We start from the raw sequence: 15,572 nt of genomic DNA on the forward strand, positions 1-15,572 counted from the left end.
CGGATGTCATTAAAGTTACATTAACATCAAAGGCAGGAAAATAATTTAGTCTATAAACCACAGACACGAACGAGATATTTTGGTGCATCGTTGGGAAACCCGATGATGCAACGAGATGTGGGTGGACAGGATATTCGATGCGCTTAGTCCTTTGTGGTGATTCTGATCCTCGATTGAGATTAACGAACCTGACCGGCAAAACCCTAAGGGTCTCGTGACCCATCGATTGTCCCGAATTTCTGCACACGAGCATGCAAAAGGACAAATCTCTCGAGTATGTGAAAGCTATAAAGGGAAATTACTAAGTGACATTAAAGAATCTGATTAGAAGATTTTTTCCGTGTTGTACATTGTTTTGAGAGAATATAAATATGTTATAGGTAGATATTTTTTATATACAAAGAATTGAAGGGTGAAAGAAAATTCAAACCGATATTTTGTGTAATCGCGGCATTAGGTAAATTTTTCCCTCGTCTCTTTCGTGTGGTCATTCACGGATAAAATACCTACTTCACTTTGATATCGAAATTTGTGGGATCTGAGTCGTTGTTAATAACCTAAAAGCGCGTATCCTATAGGGAATTCACTGGCGTGTTACTTGGCGATACACACGTGGAGTTTCACCGGTCGCTAGGTGAAGAGATATTGAACTCTGTATCTCATAAAAAATGGACTCCAGCTGCAATTTCGCAGAACAGACACAGCGCCAGCCACTTTCGATCAGCATTGTCGAGAGAGACAATGTTATGAGCCCGGCTACTATGACCGATGACGTAGAAATGTTCGATTTTACCAGAGAAATAAGGTATTTCAGGCAAGGGTTGAAACTGGTCTTGCTTCTGTGAATGTAGTGAAGTAGATTTTGATGTGGCAAACTTCTACTATTTAATCGATATATCCGTGAAACAAAGTTTGGATTGAAATGTACGTTTACATTTTTGTTACAATTGCAAATTAGAAAAATTCTTTAACTAATTTAATATATCACAATAAATTATCCACGTATATCTTGTCACAATTATAAATATGTTTAAAGTTGACCAAATTTTCTCAAATTTTATCTTGATATCGTCAAAAATTAATTCCTTACAATTTTCCTTAGCGATTATTTTGGTAAAATTGTTCGGAAATTAAATTGCGTTTAAATTGTGTGTGTGTGTGTGTGTGTGTGTGTGTGTGTGTGTGTGTGTGTGTGTGTGTGTGGCAATTTATGTCAAGAGAAAAAAATTACGGTAAACTAAAAACTTTTGAAATTGTGATATTGGATACTACTACTACTGCGCAAACACGCGTATGCACACGTACGCATACACACACAAGAATCGAAAACAAATGTAAAAATAAAAATAATTATTTATGAAGTTTTTAAGTTCAAGTAAAAGATTACAAAATAAAAATGATTATACAGGATGCTTAGATTACTAGAATAATGTCAAAACAGCTTTGCAGCTTATCATGCAAAATAATTATGAACGTCGTAGTTATTTTGATAATTTGACAAAATTAATTTTAGGTCTGTATCTAGCTAAAATTTTAAATACTTTGATAAAACCTTTTTTTTGTAGATCTTATTGACGACAATTTTTTAATCTGTTTGCCTTTGAAAAATCTATTTAGAGAAATCTGCAGAGAATCTACAAAGAGAATCTGCAGAGAATATTCTTAACTTAAAGTGACATAAAAAAATTATTAAAAAATGCACATGTGTCAAATTGAATTGTCATAAATGTTGATTCGATCACATCGATGACGCCTTCTTCTCTGACGTTGATTCGGGGCGATCGATCTCGGTCATCGATTGCTTCGAAATAATAAATGTCGCAACTGATTGTTTACACGGATTGTGTAGCGCATATCTATGCTCGAACGTGCCGTTAACTTTCACGTACTTGCACTTGTTCGAAAAATTAATTTTATTTTTCGGACTTCAGAGGTTTGTGTTGTCGAGGTGAAAATAATTCGATCGGTTGTGCGCGGACATTAATCTCACTTATTCTTTCGAATCTTCTCTGACGGCAACGTACGTATATAAAAAATGGAGAGGAATGAATACGCGTTACCCCTAGAGTGGATAAAAATGAAAGACATTTCCATTGAATTACACCTTTTTGTCAAACGAGGATTTAATGAAAAAAAAAAAAATGTTATCGTTGGACTTTTGTATTATTCGAAGATAAAATGCATTTTCGCTTTTCTTTCCACGTGACAGATATAACGAGCTTTGAAGAATTATTGACGCTTGGGTTTTGCGTCTTCCGAACTACGGTCGGCTGCTGCTGCTGCTCGACGAAGGCCAAGTTTGTTTTCACAAATTCTAAAGAAACCGCATGTTTCACGTTGCTTCAAATTCGTTAATGGCATCCTCAGGCAAAAAGATGGCAGGCGTAAGTAAAGTGGATGCTGAAAGTGCATTTTCTTGTGACAAGTTTGTTAGTGTCTCGGAAGATAACTACATTGGTTCGGCTGGTGCAACTTTGTGATAATATTATCAGTGAAATTTTCTGATATAAAATTAAATACATGCAAGTCCTCAGTCATCGTTATTTCACAAAAATATAAATAAATTTACTTTAGGCTAAAAAAATCTTTAAATCATTAATATTGTTTTTAATCTTTAAGTCTTAATCTTAATTTTAATAATTTTAAAATTACACTGGTTTAAAAAATTTGGATAATAAATATTCGTTTAACAATTATAACTGTTTTTAATGTATTTTTGTCTGCTGAACACAAATTCATTGACTATCACGTCACAATTAAAAAAATAGTGTTAAAAAGGCTAAAAATAATACATATATAAAATTATCGTTTTTCTTAAAACTGAGACATAATATCTAAATTTGGATAATGGATTCGTGTTCGACAGGCAAAAATTGATCAAAAATGACATTTACATTTGCGATATAAAAAAAGATTAAATTTTGTCGAACAGAATATTACATGAGAAAAGAACTATGTTTAAATTGCTATATCTCAAAAACAAAAAATTATCGAAAAAATCAACGTGAATTAAAGTGCGCTTTAGAACTAAAAGTTGATACTTTTGCGTGATATTAAAGAAATTAAAAAAAATTGGTGCCGATGTTATAACAAGATAATTATCAGAATCGTTGGTTTTTGCTTCTTTGATGTTATCTTTTTTTAAAAAATTGTAATAATCAAATTTGAAGAACGAATTTATATTTATCAGACAAAAATACATTAAAAGTAATTACAATTGTTAAATAGCTTTTTGTAATTTAAATTTTGTGTCATTAATGTCTGATTGTATTTTGGTCGAAATCAATTATCGCGATCAAATTGAGACATACATTAAATAAACTTATCAGACCATGCGTTGGTTTTTCCATATAAATTCATTATTGATTCTCATTGCACTGGGTTGTTTTACGAAATACAACGGTTTGCGCAACAAAATGAACGTTATGAAAAACTTTAACACGGTTTCACGCAAATGGATAGAATGGAACTTTATTTTGACAAACGAAGTTCTTAGAACAGCTAGTGGCTCTTATGACAAAAAGTAGAAAAAAAGCAAGAAGATAGTGATAGATTTGCATTGTTCTCCTTGATACTTAGAGATAAATTTACTTACGACGAGTCTGATAATTTTATTGTCTTGTATATTATAATGGAATTTTTTACCGTTTTAATTTCGTCTGTTTTTCAGACCTTACAACCTTTTCTTCTATCAGAAAGACTATTATTAGTCCTCGTTGCTTGACCGAGTAACTATAGAGATACACGGTCAATGTGTTCAATCTCATATTTCATACTTGTGTTGCGCCTTTATTGTGAAATATAAGAATGAGAAACGGACTTTCTGATGCAATTATTAATGTAAATATTAATGTTTGTGTTAAACCCTTTATTACGATAAAATAAGCCAGTTGAATTTTGGAATCTATTTGTTCTTTATTAGAACTCTACGATTCCATGTTATGGTTAATACCTTAATTTATTTTTTCGCAATGGATTACTCGCGCATTACGTTTGTGATTATATACTTGTCCAATTTCGAAAGCGAGATTGCAGGTAATGCAAAATCGCAAATTTAATTATCACAGGATCCAGTCAAGTTAGATATATCTTCTTCGATATCGGATTCAGTTATCTTCATTTTCGTTATCTCCGGACATGACAGCATAGATTAACTTGTGAGAATCCCAAAATTTCACATCGATGGTAGATTTTGTCGAATCGATTCTCCTTGATTTGTGAAGGCTTGTCACGTTGGCTTTGATTAAATTGACTTAATTATACACAATTGCGCAGAAAGATTTTTATTGAATGTTGATTTAATAATAACAGGCATTACTTGTTTTTACCCTAAATTTATTATTTTTTACAGGAAAACTCTTTTTTGTTGTATCATTAAGAACAAATCCCTGTAAGGGCGAATGCAGTCTGACCTAGTAGGGACCAAAAAAAGAATCAGAGTACTCCAAGCGTAATCCGTTTCCATCAATTACTGTCTACTGCGGGTTTCTTCGTCTTTTTTTCCTGTCTGTCTTCAATAAAAAAGAGCCCGCCTTAAACACAGCGTAATTCTTCGCCTGCTGGTACCCGTAACTTTTTGCGCTTCGCTGATGTCGGATATCCATTAATCGTTCACGATATTGCGCATTTATCGAAGTCGTATAGAGTTTCGCTCCGTGATATGAGCTCTCAATAGGTTGCATCGATTTTTAAATAAAAACCTTTACTTTTATTTATAGCCATAACTGTTAGGCGTCTACAAGAAAGTCTTTGTAAGTATTTACAATTGTGTAGAAGGGATTCATGATACGTTCAGAGTTTTCTTTCGATCAACAACAAAGTTTCGATATTGAATCCGTCGATTCAGCCGATTAATTATGCAGAAATGCTAACGAACGGGCAATTGAAAGATTTGCATCTAGGCAAGTTCCGCAATTTCGTCGCAGCTTCGGCAGTATCGATCTTTTGACGTTGCTGATACCACGGAGATCATTCGATAAAGCAGGCACATCGAGTTTTTTTTGGTATTTTTGTTAGCTTTTGACGAGGGCAGCCAATTTTGTAGCCTGGCAGCGTGATTTTGGCACAAACAGGATGCATATGGCTCACAGACACGAGGAATCTATAGAACTATAAAGGAAAGCAAAACATTCTGCAATCAAAGTGTTATAGAAAATGTCAGTAAAACTCAGTCAGTAAGACTCGTCGGCGCGCATAGGATCACAAGTTTGAAAAGCGAAAATGGAGTTTGATGTAAATATTGATGTTTCCTTTCAAGGCAACGGAATTTCAATGGCTATTTTCATGCAAAAGCTTGCCATATATACACTGGAGAGTTAATGTAACAATATGTAGACGTGTATTTTAATTTCCATTGTAAATCTTATTTTGAAAGTTTGTGATCATTTGTTATATTCTTTTTAATTTGTGATATTTTTTTATAATTTTATTATGTATTATCGTTAGTTACTTTATCAAATATTACAATAATGTGATATTGCAGAAATTTAATTTGTCTTATTTAATCATATTTTCTTTACAAATAATGCTCTTGTTGAAAACTTTTATACAGAATATCTGAGACTATCCATAAAAAAATAAAACAAAGAAATCTTTTTATTGTAGATAAATCATATAAATTACACGCAAAAAGAAACTTCTATTTTAAAGATTTTTTCTAAAAATCCCTTTATCTTAATCTTTGATTTAAGTTTATTTTTTTATTATATATGTATACTTATTTTTTCGAGATTATCTTATAGTTAATAAAGATATTTTTGGAAAAAATGTTTTAAACCAAAGTTTCTTATTTTTTGCGTGCAATTTGAATCTAAAATAAAAAGAATTATGATTAAAAAATTTTATATTCTTTGTGTATAGTTTATTTTTGATTAAAATTGGAAGTTGAAAATATTCAGTAGAGCGTTTATCAAAATTTTTAAGATATTTGTTGAAAATCAATTTTTTTTATTTTAAAAGATATCTTATAATGTATGTATATCGCATTCTTACAAGAAGAATGATACAAGTATAACAAATATAAAGTTGTTTAATATATTTATAGCTAATTATAAATTCCTTGTTTTACGTTTAGGAATAATGTAGACATTACTTTTATCATGTTGAAATTAATTTTATATTTTCTTTCAATTTTTATTTTTTTATATCTTTATTTTTAAAAAAATTGACTTGTATTAAGTATACGTGTATTGTATTACATATATTGGCCGATGGATTAAAAACACAAAATTCGAGAAGTTACATTTTTCTTACGGTATTCTTTTAGCAATTGCGATATTCTTTTGGCAATAATACATGTGTAATTAAAAAATACGTAGAATTACAAATTAGATAGAAGAAAATGGAAAAATCTATTTCTCTGACAACCTATATGTCTTTGGTGATACTTTCTCGATAAATTGAATTGGAATGGTTCGAGATGAAATCATTCTCGTGCGAAAACGTGTTACGAGATATGGAAGGCAATGCGAGGAGAGACATTTCTATCGAAAAATTGCGATTTCAGTTTTTATGGGTTTTCCGTTGACCAGCCGAATGATAAGGAAAGAATTGTGTACGCGTATTATAAGCACCATTTCATTCAAATGTTTCCTGCAAATCTTTCCCTTTGCTATTCGTGGCAACGTTCGAGGTAGTCATTTCCTGCATGGTTTCCTTCTTGAAATTGAAAAGAAGAACGCTTCTCTCTGACCACCTGCTATCCCTTTATGTTTCCTTCTAAACAATCCAATGCAATAGGTAGATATAACGGTAATGTAACCGATGTATGGTTCAACGCGCATTTTTCTCACGATTTTTATCCGAGGGAATATGAACATCCATATCATATTACTTGGGAAAATACAAAGTTTCACATTATATGAAATAGAAATCACGGAAAGAACGGATTTGCTAAAGCTCCTATAAAAATTAGGTCAGACGCAGATCTGAAAATAATTAGGTTCGATCAACAAGATAATTATGTAGATTGGAAAATTATTAACTAATCGACAGTACTGGCTTAAGTAATGTTTATTAGTAAATGTTCATAACGTTTCGGCCTTTGCTTAGGCCATTATCAAATGATAGTCTTGAATTGAAAACGCAGCTAAACTTTAATCATGTACATACGCCGAAGATTTTCCCAAAGAAACAAGCACATGGTAGAATTTAATATAAGAATTTTCAATTGCATTGACTGTTATAACTAAATGCGTCACATACTACGATGAGTTTGTCAAATTTTTATAGTGAAACATAATTAATAATGATAAAAAGAGTCTGCACACCGTATCTTGTTAAACGTGTCGGAGCGACTGACACGAGTCGCTCCGACACGTTTAACAAGATACGGTGTGCAGACTCTTTTTATCATTATTAATTATGTCTCACTATAAAAATTTGACCAACTCATCGTAGTATGTGACGCATTTAGTTATAACAGTCAATGCAATTGAAAATTTTTATATTAAATTCTACCATGTACTTGTTTCTTTGGGAAAATCTTCGGCGTATGTACATGATTAAAGTTTAGCTGCGTTTTCAATTCAAGACTATCATTTGATAATGGTCTAAGCAAAGGCCGAAACGTTATAAACATTTACTAATAAACATTACTTAGACCAGTACTGTCAATTAGTTAATAATTTTCCAATTTGTCATCGTTCACTGACGGATTGAAAAAGTTTCATATTGATAATTATGTAGAACGCTAAAACATAATGATAATGCTGTAAAAAGTTATGAGTAGCTAGGTTAAAGGTCCAATATAATTATTTGAATAGTTTAACATAACAATATTTTCGGATTTACACATCATAGTTAAATTTTTACATATTTCAGCAAAATTCGTTCTTTTGTATTTGTGTATAAAATTAAATTACTAATTAAATTCATCGGATAAACTTTATTGGAGTGTTGTTCAGTACGATGTTCTGGATAATGTTGAAGGTAAAAATAGATAGGCGTCTATCTTTGAGCTTTAATAATCAGTTATCTAATATGATTCCTAAAATAAAATTAAAAACTTTCAAAACGTGACATAAATGTGATGTTTTTAGCAACATATAAATATAAAAAATAATATCCATTGTTTTTAATTGCTTCTTAGATATGGTTTGCCTCGTTATTACCAAAGAGTAAGAGCAAGGATAATCATGTAACTTTTATATAATGCTGGATATTACACATAACGCTGGATATAGAAGCACTTGCAGAATCTATTTTTTTAAAGAAATTCTTTTTCAACAATTTGATACAATTCCACAAAGGCGTATATGTTAAATTTGCAAGAAGATTATGAGAATATATATATACTATTTTAAAATACTTTTAATTATCTATTTTGTCAATGCCTAATATGTCGTTAGAATTGTTTAGAACTCTATTGTTATTTCTTATAGCTTATAATAATTCTATTATAATCTGGGTATGCTCTTTTGAGTAGTTTTCTATAACATATGTATATAGTTTTGAAAAGTAACTTTTTTGCCGGATTTGATAACATAACTGTTTCAGATTACATATACGTTTTCTTCGAAGTTTTTTTATATACGCGTAAAAAGTTTTGCATCAAAAGTTTGCCAGTCGTGATATTTTCGAACTTCCAGACTATAAAACTAATTGAAAACATATATCAAGTCCTTATAAAAATCTAATATTGGACAGTATTAAATTGGCCAATAATTATTATTTTAATAATTATTATTTAAAAATACTAATAAAACAACAGTGCTTTCAATTATACTTAAAATAATATTAATTACTGGTCAATTTGATACTGTCCAGTATTACATTTTTTTAAGCTATGATGAAAACTAAGACAATATATTAAGCCTTTGGCATACGACACAATTTTTTATGCAGATCGCATACGAGGCGTCTTATTACGTATCCTCATTGGCTTACGATTGGTGACATAATCATCCAAGCCAATCAGGACACGTATTAAGATTTTTCGTATGCGATCTAGCATGAAAAATCGTATCCTGTGCCGAAGACTTTAGACAATGACGAAATAGGCCTTTAAATATATTCTAAAATATATTTAACATTACATACATTTTTTTTAATTTTTAAACTTTCTTGCACACAGATATGTATACGCTCTTGTGAGGCAGACTGTAAATAGCGTTGGGAAATGGCGCATACTTCCACAGATATTTGAGAAAATGCAATCTCGCCTTTAAAGCTTTTCTTGTTGAATAGCATTTTCTTCACAAACTATGTATGTGCTCTTGAAAACTATGTATCCATCTTCTATATTGGATGTTCTTTAATATTTGGATATATATTTTTTAAATCTTTATTTAAAAAATTTATAAAAAAAATAACTTGATTGTCATTTGATAAATTATTATCACAAAAAAAACAAATTATTCTAACGAAACATGTTGTGCAATATACTTTGATATGTTTGAAATATCAACTTTAGTATCGTATTACATCACCGTTGGACAACTTGGAGTGTATAATTCTGTTTTACTCGACGTTCGTGAAACTGCAGCCTTAGTTCTGCGTGCAACTACGTTATTCTCTTTCAGTGTTATTTAACTGGAATAACTGTTTCTTATGTGATAAATAACAACGTGAACATGAGAAGATGCTTTTTTGACGTCTATTATCTCTTATTCATGTTACATTTGTAATAAGCAAAACAAATTACTTGAGATATAAATAGCGCATAAACACTAAAATCAATCCAATTAAAATTAGGCTCTATTTCTCATCTTTTAGAACATTAAAAAATGATAGATTTTTAACGTTTGAAAATTGCTGCATAATTAATTGCTATTTTGACTTATGATAAATCAATTTGCTTGAAAGTTGCATTATTATTTTCGTACAGTGCGGCATTTAGGAGTTGCTAGGCAGCTGTGTGTTCCCCATGTGGGTGTTTGTTCTTTACCGCAAGACGCATTTATCGTGCCTGTGACCAAAGCATGCTGTGTGCTGGCAAACTTTGTGCTAAACCCTGGAACGTGCACCCTATTAAACCTTCGATATTTGTTCTTACTTCCTTGTGTCGACTTATCGTAGCGGCTTCACTAAAGCGTTCGCACTTAATTTATTCTTACAAATTCTCATATTAAAGCACTGCGTTTTATTAAATAAAAATTGTTACATTACGTTTTATTGTCAACTTCTAAACGTGAATAAAATTATGTAACCGTGAATTACAGTTTTTTATTAATAAGATAACTTATTAATGCGATTTAATTAATCTAAATGATGTTCAACGGTTGAGCTTATGAAATATTAAAAAATAAATACGTATGTGAAAGGATATTATAAATATTATTTTTAATTTAATTTTATAATTTTATTCGTAATAAAGAAAATATAAATGTAATGTTTAAAATATGAAATCTAAAAAAATATACACTCTAAAAATAATTTTGCAACTTTAATAAAAATTATATGTGTGTAAAAATTAGCCGAGATAAATAAATAATTAGCAAATACTGTAATATGTATATGCATTGCACCTATCCATCTATCTGATAGAAGTAGAATTTTTTAATTCTATACGTGACAGCCAAAATTCTAGTATATACAAAAATTAGCGATACATTTTGGTTGATATATCAAGAAATCTGTCTATATCAGCAAAATTTTTTGTGTTTATATACTTGTAGATAGTGTCCGATCCAAGGTTCTGTTTTGGTTTCGATTTCGATATAAAACACGATTTTCAGTTTCGGGCAAAAAATGGCCGAGCCTTCGACTGCTGCCAAAACTATGTTCGGCATATCTCGGCGTACTTAGCATATAACATTAGATTATTTAATTTTGATTATTAACAAATAATGTAAACAAAATAAATTATATTACTGTCAGTAATCAATCAACCAATATTATTACTTATTATTTATTACTGAGAAATTATTACAAAATATTTATATTCCATTAATTATGTCTTGTGCAAATAAGAATAGAAATAAAAAAAGATAAATTTTGTTTAAAAAAATTTTTTGTGTTATTTTTTAAAGAGAGTTTATGTTTTTATTTTTCGAAGAAGAATATCTCTTTTTTATTTGGTAAAATTTTATATAATTGTAAAAGTTTTAATTTTATTAATAAATAATTAATATGTTTTATTAATATGTATTTTGTTCCGTAATTTAATTATTGGTTATGTATAACTAAACTAAAAAAGGTTTCGGTTTTAATTTCGGTTTCGGCCGAAACTGACTTGAAAATTCGATTTCGGTTTCGATTTCGGTAACAAAACCTAATTTCGATTGGACACTACTTTTAGAGTGACTTAAGACTGTGTGTTTTGGGAAAAAGTAATAATTCTTATTACATTTTTATAATACTCCTTATTACATTTTTTAATAGGATCGAATATATTTATTGGACTTTCAGGTAGAAAGAAATGGACAATAACATTGTATTAAAATCTTATACAGTTTTTTTTAAGGCCGATTATTCAACAGGATTACGTTTTTTCCTTGAAATAAAGTGTCCGTTCTTGTGAAAAGAATGCTTGTGCTGATCAAGGAGCAGCTTAATGTTGGTTTTATACGGTACTTTATTCCGTGTAATGTTTTTTTGCATGTGTCCCATTGCAGTAGCTTAGCTTGTAGTCGGTGCATAGAATCTCTTCAATTCTAGTGATCGTTGTCGCACTCTTCAACTTTTTCATAGTATTTGAGAGAACGTAATCTGAGAGATGAAAGTTGCAATTTGTCAGGATTGTAAAACTGAGTAGAAAAACTGTTATAAATATAGAAAAGTAATTTTTATCTAGGGAAAAGCAGAAAATATATGTAGGTCAACCCTTTTTTAATTATTATACAATAATAATTTATTTAAAATTGCAATAGTACTTATATTAAACTAATTTATTTTAATGTATTGTTGTTTTAGAATATTAAATTGTATTACATAATATTAATATCATAATGTTATAATGTATTAAATAAAAAAGTACATTTTTATTTAATACATTAGCATATTATACGTTTTATATATTTCTTTCTATTTTATATTAAAAAATTTACTTATAATTATATTTATAAAGTCTGTTACTATTTTTGTATAAAACTATTGTAAACGTTTTATTACAATTTATATTCTAATATTATATCATAACGTGAATGAATGTAAAGGACAGGCCTTGTAAATTATTTCCGTTCTTTTGTGACACTCATTATAGATCAAAGATTACAAAAAGCTTTTAATATATTATCACTTTTAGCTTTAATTTTCGTTTTTTAAGATCTAAATTTTCTCGAGAAAATTCGTGCATTTTTTTGTTTAAAGTCAATAAAAAAAATTAATATATTTTATTTAATTATTACTTACACGCGCGTTTTATTTCGCATAAAATAGAATAAACACTTTCTAGAAGTATTCTTCTGGATCTAAAGATGTTTACATTCCTGCATTTCACGTACTTTTATCAAGACTTCTTAAAGCATTCCAATGTGAAGTGCTTTTGTGCTAAAAGCTATAACAATAATTAAATAAGAATTCTGAGATATTTATTTATCTCTACATACTTTTTAAGAAAACTTAAGGAAGAAGACGTGATAACAGTTTTTCTTTTATTAAAACAGATAAAGCAATATAATAATATGTCATTAATATAATATTTTGCTGATTAATATGTGAAATATTATATATTACATTAATCCTTTATAATAATTAGTAATAAAACTTTATGAATTTAATTTAATATTATTTATCAATTTTTATTACATTGTAAAGATTATTGTTACATTATTAATATTATTGTTCAATTTGTAATTATTAGTTATTATGTCAATATGTTTTGACAATACCAGCGTTTATTTTATGTACCTTAATTAGTAAACATATTGATTAAAATTTATCAAAGACGTCTTTGTTTCAAAAGAAGGTAAATTACCCTTGTGTATGCGTTGCTCTTTGAGAGCCGGTATTGCATATTATATAACCGGTTATGTCGGCCGATCTTACATAATGAAATGGAGACTGTTTCAGCACATAATAAATTTATCTAATAGCACCGGTTATTTTCAATCAATAGAAGTAACATTCGTATAGGCGGATGAAAAAATTACATCATAATTGTGGCCTAGAAATAACGTTGCACGGAATAAAATGGCGTGCAACAATGCTCTGCAGAATTTCACGTGTACACGGTATTATAGAGGCGTGCAATTAAATGCATGCGCGTTGATCTCCCAACTCTTTTTTATCGCGCATGTACTTTATCACCCCAAGGTCGTAGATTTTTTGCCTGGAAGAACAAAAAAAAGCTACTTGCCGCTACTTTGCGGCTCCATTAAATCTCTCGCTTCGTTTAAGTGTCACGATTATCTCTCCTTCCGTTCGCCGTTGTCTACGGGAGAATAAAGCATGAGAAAATGGCAGAGAAAGAGAAAGCGAAAGGGAGAGAGAGAGAGAGAGAGAGAGAGAGAGAGAGAGAGAGAGAGAGAGAGAGAGAGAGAGAGAGGAGGAGGAAATTCCAGACGCGTAATTACTCTCGTGTGCTCTTCGCGGCACCCCGGCAATTCGTCGACACAATTCTCTCTCTTTCTCTCACCCTTTGTCCGCCGTCGGGCTTTTAACGGTAAGCGAGTCCCCACCGTGAAATATGAGACATCGAGATTTGTCGAAGATTTTTTTCCCTCTATTAAGCGTATAGTGGCCGTTGCGGGATAAAATTGCGCCGCAAAGTCGGCGTAAACTTTCCACCTCTACGGGCTATACGAAACTTATTTCAACAATCGTAACTCGTGCGATACGGCGACTGTGACGTTTTAATCCCCCGCCTATCGCGAGTCCTTCTTCTTACGGCAATTCCCCTAATAGACGTAGTACGCGAGTTATATTAGTCGCGTGCATTATTTACGGAGCCGCAGTAGCGGTCGATAGATCCGCTTTTTCATTATTAAAGGCGTACGCTTGAAGAAATATTCGCGAGCTTACAAAAAGCTTACGCGTGATCGGCACGATAATTTTCAGGGTCGAGGAGGGGAGGGGGCGGCTTATGCGATTAGTCGTATGCTTCTAATCGCGCGTTAGTCGGAGCCGGGCGAGCGCTCGAATGCGCGATTTATAGTATGCAGGAGGAAGATAAACACAGGCACGTGGCGAAACTTAAGCGGATTTTGAAGTCGCTTTACGCCGGGACGTCCGCGCCGGAAGATTTAGCGCGACGTTAAATCAAAATGTCGAAATTGCACACACGATAGGATGAAAGCGCAAACGAATGTCGCCGCTGCGCCGTCCACACGACGAAGCCTTTCTCTGCTCGCGATGAAAATGTGAAGCGCAGATATATACCGTAACCGATATATCAAACGTAGACGAGCTTTGCTCCCTGAATAATGCATATGCGCGAGCGAGGAGACACATTTTCAGCACCACCGACGTTCTTTTTTTTTTGTGTGCATTCTACATGCAGATGCACCCTCACCTGTTTCTCATTTCTGGTTGAGAAACGCAATGCGACATTTTTCATGTAAATCCATTGCAGACATCCTGGTCTGAGAGAATCTTATAATATCACAGCGTGTTTTGAATTCTTTAGAAATAAAGGTGTCTCGAAGACAATTGAAGTGCGCTACGACAACTGCAGTGCTGAGACAACTGGAATGTTAAGAGAAGAAAGCTCATTCTGTAAATAATTTCCATTTAATGTCCGGGCTGTACAATATCAGCTAAGAGTTACTAAAATTTAATAATTGCAGGCTTTTTAGGTTTAAACTTTTTTCCTAATCAATTCAAAAAGTTCTTATCAGAAATACTCAAATTTTGGTTCTTGAAATTAATTGCAAGAAAGAAAATGATAAAATGTTTGACTTACAATGGCTTATTTAGCGAAAATAATTCTATATGACAACAGTTTTAGATAAATAATTTTTGAACAAGAGATATCCAAATTATCTTTTACACAAATATTTATTAGTTTTAATAATAAAAGAAAGTCATTAGCAGCTTCTAAAGAAACACCTCTAATTATTGCAAAATTCGAAACAATATTATAAAAACTGTATCACGTAGTTGATAGAAGACATTTTCTAGTTTGTATTTGTTTTTAAAATTGTTTTTAATTTTGTTTAAAAGAATAAAGTGACACGTCGGTATTAGTAATGTTCCTCTATACGTAGAAAGTTTAATTTGTAATGCTACTTTCTCATTAAATTCGTAAATAAATATTACAAAACGCTATTTTATATATAAAAATAAAAAAATAAACTAAAAAATAAAATAATTATTAAACCAAGAAAATTGTGTCAAATTTTACCCATGTACTTAAATAATAGAACAATCTATAAAATTTTAATAACAAATTAATAAATTTTAATAATAATTAAATTTTAGTAATAAAATTGTTGATAATATTTTAATGCATACACTCTTAAACAATGTTACTATATAAGAACAAGATTAATCATTTTACTAGTGGTTTTTTGGATTAAATACAAATCAAGTTTTTTAATTATTCTGTTACAATTTAAAATTCGAATTTATATTCAGCATCTAAAACACTGTAGAAAATCTTGTTAAAAAAAATTTATTGCAATATACAATATTTGCATCAAATATTTCAGAATACAGTTTTACCTTTAATTTTAAAAATATTAACTTGATGT

The 15,572-nt window shown here is 30.6% G+C and overlaps 1 protein-coding gene across 2 annotated transcripts in view; it reads left to right on the forward strand.

The window, feature by feature from the left end:
* The window catches only part of LOC105828666, a 45,091-nt gene that overhangs the window by 5,306 nt on the left and 24,213 nt on the right, over window positions 1-15,572 (forward strand). The gene's annotated exons all lie outside the window — the stretch shown is intronic.

The sequence above is a fragment of the Monomorium pharaonis genome, chromosome 2, assembly GCF_013373865.1.
Source record: "Monomorium pharaonis isolate MP-MQ-018 chromosome 2, ASM1337386v2, whole genome shotgun sequence".
Classification (NCBI taxonomy): domain Eukaryota; kingdom Metazoa; phylum Arthropoda; class Insecta; order Hymenoptera; family Formicidae; genus Monomorium; species Monomorium pharaonis.